Below are 6,956 nucleotides of genomic sequence, written 5' to 3'. Positions count from 1 at the left end.
GGAACCAGGGCATCACTCCGGGGCAATTACCATGAACCAACAACCAACAACAATCAGATGACAGACTCGGGGAGCAGCGATGATGTCCGTCTATTGAGCGGACATGAAGCGCTAATCTGTGTGTGATGAGGCATCCTGTTCATCTGAATCTGTCCGGGTCATTGCTGTCACAGTCAAAGCCAAAGACGGCCGTCGGCGCGCATTCATTGAGCGGCTCGGTGACGTTTTATTGGTCAACACGCGCCTCACACCGTCGGTGATGAATCTCATTGCTCCTTTGTGTTCGACACCCCCTCCACCACCACCACCACCACCACCAGCACACCCAACCTATACAACGAGGGATCATCGATCCCTGTACAAACAGCCCTCGTTGGAGACGCACTTGCCTCTGAATGCCAAACGAGTGTTGGGGATCCGCGTATGTCGTCTGAACCGGCTACACACCGGTGACGAAGCGCTGCGGTGCGCATTTCACGCACGTTAAGTTCTGCCCTACCAATAAGAAGCTTCGCTCTGCAGCACCGTTGTGGTTATGTTTTGAAAGCAGCAGATCAACAAACATAGTCGGTAAGAAGCAGCAGATCAACAAACATAGTCGATAAAGGCTGCCATTACTATACCAGTGGTTTTAAGACTACATATATGGCCCTGATGCCCATGATCCTCTGTTTGTGCTTACTGTTACTTTATGTACTGTCGTGCACTTTGTTTATGGTTTAGTCACTTTATCAATGCTCATTATTTTTGCGTTGTGGAATTATTCATCTAGTGCATCAATAATCTACATATGTACAGGGCCTTGAATCAATCCGGGGTGTGGGTAGCAAAACAGCTAGGATAGCGGGGCGGCGCGCCGAAAAAGCGCGCGCGCGCCTAGCCGCCGCTAGTGTGTGGTTGTACGTCAGAAATAGTGGGGAGGTTGGTTTGACGCGCGACTTTTGCCTTCGTTGTGTTTTGGGCTTGACGGGGTGAGCGCGAGTCGCCGCGTCTCGCATCCTCCGCGCGGCCTTTTCGCGTCGCTTCACACGGGGGCCTCGGAAACCCCTTTCAAATAATAATGTTCATAAATAATGTGTTCATTATTGCATTGGAATGACACACAGAAGATAGCTAGGAATAACCATTCAGACAAATCAAACGAAGATAAAGTTAATTAAATAATTCACTTTGTATTCAATAATTAAATAAATAGGCTACCCTAATTCAGTTTGGTCACGAAACACGACACTCGTGTTTATGCGGCCATTAAGCCAAGGTCGTCTGAACCGGGTGACGGAGGCGATAGGTGATGGGGCGCGAGGTGGAGGCTGCCTGCGCGTCGCTACGGGTCCTCGCGTCTCTACATCCCGTCCTTATTAACTCCGGTTGGACTCGCGTGACACCTCGGCTCTGAAGAGGAAGGGTCAGTCCGTGATTGGCCCACAGCCACACGGGCTCACCGGCGAGCCACGACACACGGGGAGGACATTTAACGTGTTTTCATACCTCGGCACAGATTAATGATAAATTGTCCATTATTTTTGGCTAAAAGTGAAAGATAAGGCGGCAGTGTTTGGCCCCGGGGCCGGAGGGCTGCCACTATGCAGAATGACAGCCAATTACCGTTCCGTAGTTTGGGATAATGACTTTACAATAAAGCCCTTGATTGAAATGTAACTGCCTTGCCCTGGGCAAAGTGCAAAGAAAGATTAGAAAATAATAGAATGAATAGAAAAGTTACCAAAAAACAATAATACAACTTAATCTCTCTCTCTCTACCGTGCGTGTGTGTGTGTGTGTGTGTGTGTGTGTGTGTGTGTGTGTGTGTGTGTGTGTGTGTGTGTGTGTGTGTGTGTGTGTGTGTGTGTGTGTGTGTGTGTGTGTGTGTGTGTGCGTGCGTGCGTTCGTGTGGGCGCGCGCGTGTTCACCTATATAGGAGCACGTGAGAGATATGCATAAAACCACTGATGAAAAAATTATTAAGTCACAGACCGCTCGCAGCAAAATAAAAAATTAGCATATTCAGGGTAAATATGCACACTATTTACGATAATAAAACCGGATTATTCAATTCAATGAATGTTAAATAGATGAGAAAATGGTATGTGTCTTATCTTCAATTCATTTTAATCGCTTCCCAATTGAACTCTTCATTTTATTCCCGTCCGTGAGTTTTTTGTTCCCATTTCAGGATCCAGGCGCGCCTCCCTCGGTCACGTGCTTCAAGTGCCGTTTACCTACAAACGGCGGGAAGGGAGAAAAGTCGACGTCACCCCGAGGCCGGGCTCGCGATAAGCGAGATAAGGTGCTTTTCATTATGCACGAGGTGAGATGGGGATCACGATTGGTCGCACAACGGCGGGAACGAACGAGTCATCTGAGATTAGGAGAGAGGAGAAAAGCCATTTTCCACCATAAACAAAATATTCATCCATCTGTTTATTCTTATTGTGTCCATTAAAACTTTACTCATTTGGTGCACACACACACACACACACACACACACACACACACACACACACACACACACACACACACACACACACACACACACACACACACACACACACACACACACACACACACACACACACACACACACTAGGTAAGGTCATTCCTTAACGCTCCATCATTTTCTGTCCAAGGTTCTTCAGAGTTCCTCACTCACAGTCATCACTATGACAACTGCATCAGCACCGTCATGAAAACACCATCATCTCCATAGCAACCACCGCACCTTCATAACAGCACCTCCATCATTCAAGACATCATCAGCACAATCACCCCAACCACAGTCTTTACCAACACCTCAACACCATCACCAGGTTGAAGCACCATCCAGGTCACCATGACAACAACATCCCCATGACAACAGTATTAACTCAGCAGCAGCATGTGCCTCAAACAACGCAATCACAACACCATGGCTAAAACAACACCAACATCTATAATAACCGTAAGGTCACTTCAATGTATATCACATCCAGCATTTGAAATACAATATTCAGTTATTTCAATGATTCCATCATCCATGCGCTTATAATGATGATAAACTCAGAAGAGGGCAGTTTATGATTAAAGTGCTTAAATACGTACAATTCAATTCCCCACTTTATGTCTAGGGATTCTGCCTTTTTCAAAGAGATCCTTTGCTGCCATCTAGTGGATACATTTATATTGGCGGCTTTTAGTCAACCATTCTCACATACCCTAACAAAATGTACGTTCAGATGTCACTAATGTCTTGTGTGATTTATACAGATAATCCTGTTAAGAAATACTATAATTAATAAATAAATGAATTAACTTAAATGTAAGAAGTAGCATTACTTGTACAGCCCAAGGTAAAACGAAATGTAACAATTTATCCGGTTAAACACTGGTCGATGAGCGATTTTATTTTTTATAAATAACCAAAGTTGAATTGTCAACGTCGCGGTCCTAAATTGGAGTCGGACTGCTAACTTAACTTCTCTGTTTTAACCACAGGGGGGCAGTGTTTTACTACTATTAAGGAGCTTTACGGTCTGAGCACATCAAGTAGTAGGCCTACTTCAGAATGCAATAATCCACATACACATCAGTGGTTGTAATCCGGAACACTTTAACGACGTTTAGCTGGCCTAAACAAAATGTTTGTTACTAAAACCAACAGCATCTCAACGTCTCGTTTGAGCGCATGAAGCGACGAAGGATTTGGCACACAGGTGCACGTTCAAGCATTGGCGCTACCTGCGTTAATGACCTGTCAACGCGGATTAATCCACCCGGGTTCAACCCAACAGGGCGGTGCGTGGCAATTAGATAGCGCACTTCAAACCCCGCCATCACGGTCTGAGATTCATCAATAATGAATAATAATCACCGCGCTGATATTTCACAGGTACTCAACGCCCTCCAGGCATCACGATTTTCTACGGATACGTATCACACCTCATGCTCCTTCGGGTATTTAGACCGTGAATCACCGCGACCCACCGCGTCACCCGGTGTGTATTTCCCGCTCTGCAGCGAAACGAATCCGCATTCGAAAGGTGTTGACAGCTGGGACACGCGCTGCGCAACACGACTGCGCAACACGCGCTCCCCATTAACGTTTCAGAGTGAGTTAATGCTTCTGAGGCGAGAGAATCCCTGACGCAACCGCGTCCCCACCTCCTACCACCACCCCCCCCCCCCCCCCAACTCCTCCAGCACCTCCACCTCCTCCTCCTCCACCCGCCAGCCCAATAAAAGGTCTGACATTAATTATTTGCCGTCGTGCCGGGAGGCCTCCTGCCCTTTGGCTTCAGGGAGTGTGCGGCCGATCCGCACCGCGTGGGGAAACAGAATTAACATGACATCAATCAACGCCACCCCCGCAATCCACCACACCCACACCCCAACCCACACCCCCACCCCTGCTAAGACCGCTGACACCTCCACCCATAACCACTATCACCACCACCACCACCACCTCCATCCATAACCACAACAACCTTAACCACCACCCCCTCCACCCATAACCCCAACCTCCCCCCCCCCCCGGACCCCTTACGGCCGCTGACACCTCCACCCATAACCATCATCATCTCCTCTCACTTCCACCTCCACCCCAAGCACCTATAACCACAACCTACCCCCACCCCATCCCACCCTGTTACGGCCGCTGACTCCTCCATCCATAACCATCTTCCACCCCCGGTTGCCGTGGTTACCGGTCGATCGTGGTACCCCTCTCCCCCGGGGGCCGCCCACTCAGGGATCTGACCCGTAGGAGCCGGACCACCAGGCCCCCCCCTGAGGAAGACCCCCGGAGCTCCCCCACCTCCCCCCACCTCCCCCACCATCTCCCCCACCTCCTCCACCTCCTCCACCATCTCCTCACCTCGTCCACTTCCCAAACCTCTCCTCCACCCCCCCTCCTCTTCCTCCTCTTCAACCACCTCTCCAGCTCCTCCACCTCCCCCACCTCCCCCACCTCTCCCACCACCTCCTCCACCTCCTCCACCTCCTCCACCTCCTCACTGCCCCCTCCCCCACCTCCTCCACCTCCTCACTGCCCCCTCCTCCACCTCTCCCACCACCTCCGGACACAGAGTCCCACAGAGACCCCGGAGTGTGGGGGCCAGGTCTCTTTGGGAGGGGGTCTCGGTGGTGTGTGGGGTCTCTTTGGGTGGGGGTCTCTTTGGGAGGGGGTCTCTTTGGGAGGGGGTCTCTTTGGGAGGGGGTCTCTGTGGGAGGGGGTCTCTTTGGGTGGGGGTCTCTTTGGGTGGGGGTCTCTTTGGGTGGGGGTCTCTTTGGGAGGGGGTCTCTTTTGGTGGGGGTCTCTTTGGGAGGGGGTCTCTTTGGGAGGGGGTCTCTTTGGGTGGGGGTCTCTTTGGGAGGGGGTCTCTTTGGGCGGGGGTCTCTTTGGGAGGGGGTCTCTTTGGGAGGGGGTCTCTTTGGGAGGGGGTCTCTTTGGGTGGGGGTCTCGGTGGTGCGCGGGGTCTCTTTGGGTGGGGGTCTCGGTGTTGCGCGGGGTCTCTTTGGGTGGGGGTCTCTTTGGGTGGGGGTCTCTTTGGGTGGGGGTCTCGGTGGTGCGCGGGGTCTCTTTGGGCGGGGTCTCGCTGGGCTCTCTGAGGCGCTGGGCGGTGTGAGAGTCTTTCTGCCCCAGCGGAGCGCTGAGCCTAACGCGGGCCGGCGGGTGGGGTTGTAAAGACACCACTCTAAAGAGACGGAGCGTCCTGTTCTCCGCTACGCCCAAAGGCTCTGCAGGCGGTGCTACGAAACCGCTGCACTCACTTCCCCTGCCACCCCACCCTCGAGGACTGCTCCGTCAGCACCACCTTTCTCCTTGAGGAGTGCTTTTACTATTTTCACCTCATTTCTACTTTGTGCTCTGAAAGACCGGAGACCACCACCCATAACACCATCACCTTCACCCATAACCACCCCCACCACCTCCACCCATAACCACCACCACCTCCACCCATAACCACCACCACCACCCATAACTACCACCACCACCTCCACCCATAACCACCACCACCACCCATAACTACCACCAACACCTCCACCCATAACCACCACCACCTCCACCCATAACCACCACCACCACCTCCACCCATAACCACCACCACCACCCATAACCACCACCACCTCCACCCATAACCACCACCACCACCTCTACCCATAACCACCACCATCTCCACCCATAACCACCAACACCACCTCCACCCATAACCACCACCAACTCTACCCATAACCACCACCACCACCACCACCCATAACACCACCACCTCCACCACCCATAACCGGCACCTACTCCACCACATCCTCCACCCCCCCCCCCCCCCCCCCCCCTCCCCCCCCCACTGAGACCACTGCTGGAGGAGGTCTCATTGTAGAGCAACACAAATGACGGAGCAGGGCGCCGGTTCTGAAGAGAAGCTAATGACCCAGCAGCAGACCTGGGCCCGGTGGGGGAGAGCCCAGAGAGAGGGCTAGAGCATTCACCCCTGCTGCTCACTGCTAGGGGGAACCAGGGAACACCACACCACTGGTATACTGGTACGATGAACCAGGTAGAACTACAGCACTGGTATACATACTGGTACGATGAACCAGGAAACACTACACCACTGGTACACTGGTACGATGAACCAGGGAGAACTACAGCACTGGTACACTGGTAGGATGAACCAGGGAGAACTACACCACTGGTACACTGGTACGATGAACCAGGGAGAACTACACCACTGGTATACTGGTACTGGTACGATGAACCAGGGAACACTTCACCACTGGTATACTGGTATGATGAACCAGGGAGAACAACAGCACTGGTACACTGGTACGATGAACCAGGGAGAACTACACCACTGGTATACTGGTACTGGTACGATGAACCAGGGAACACTTCACCACTGGTATACTGGTATACTGGTATGATGAACCAGGGAGAACAACAACACTGGTACACTGGTACGATGAACCAGGGAGAACTACAGCAC

The sequence above is a fragment of the Gadus chalcogrammus genome, chromosome 5 (assembly GCF_026213295.1).
Source record: "Gadus chalcogrammus isolate NIFS_2021 chromosome 5, NIFS_Gcha_1.0, whole genome shotgun sequence".
Lineage (NCBI taxonomy): Eukaryota > Metazoa > Chordata > Actinopteri > Gadiformes > Gadidae > Gadus > Gadus chalcogrammus.
This window is presented reverse-complemented; position numbering follows the sequence as displayed.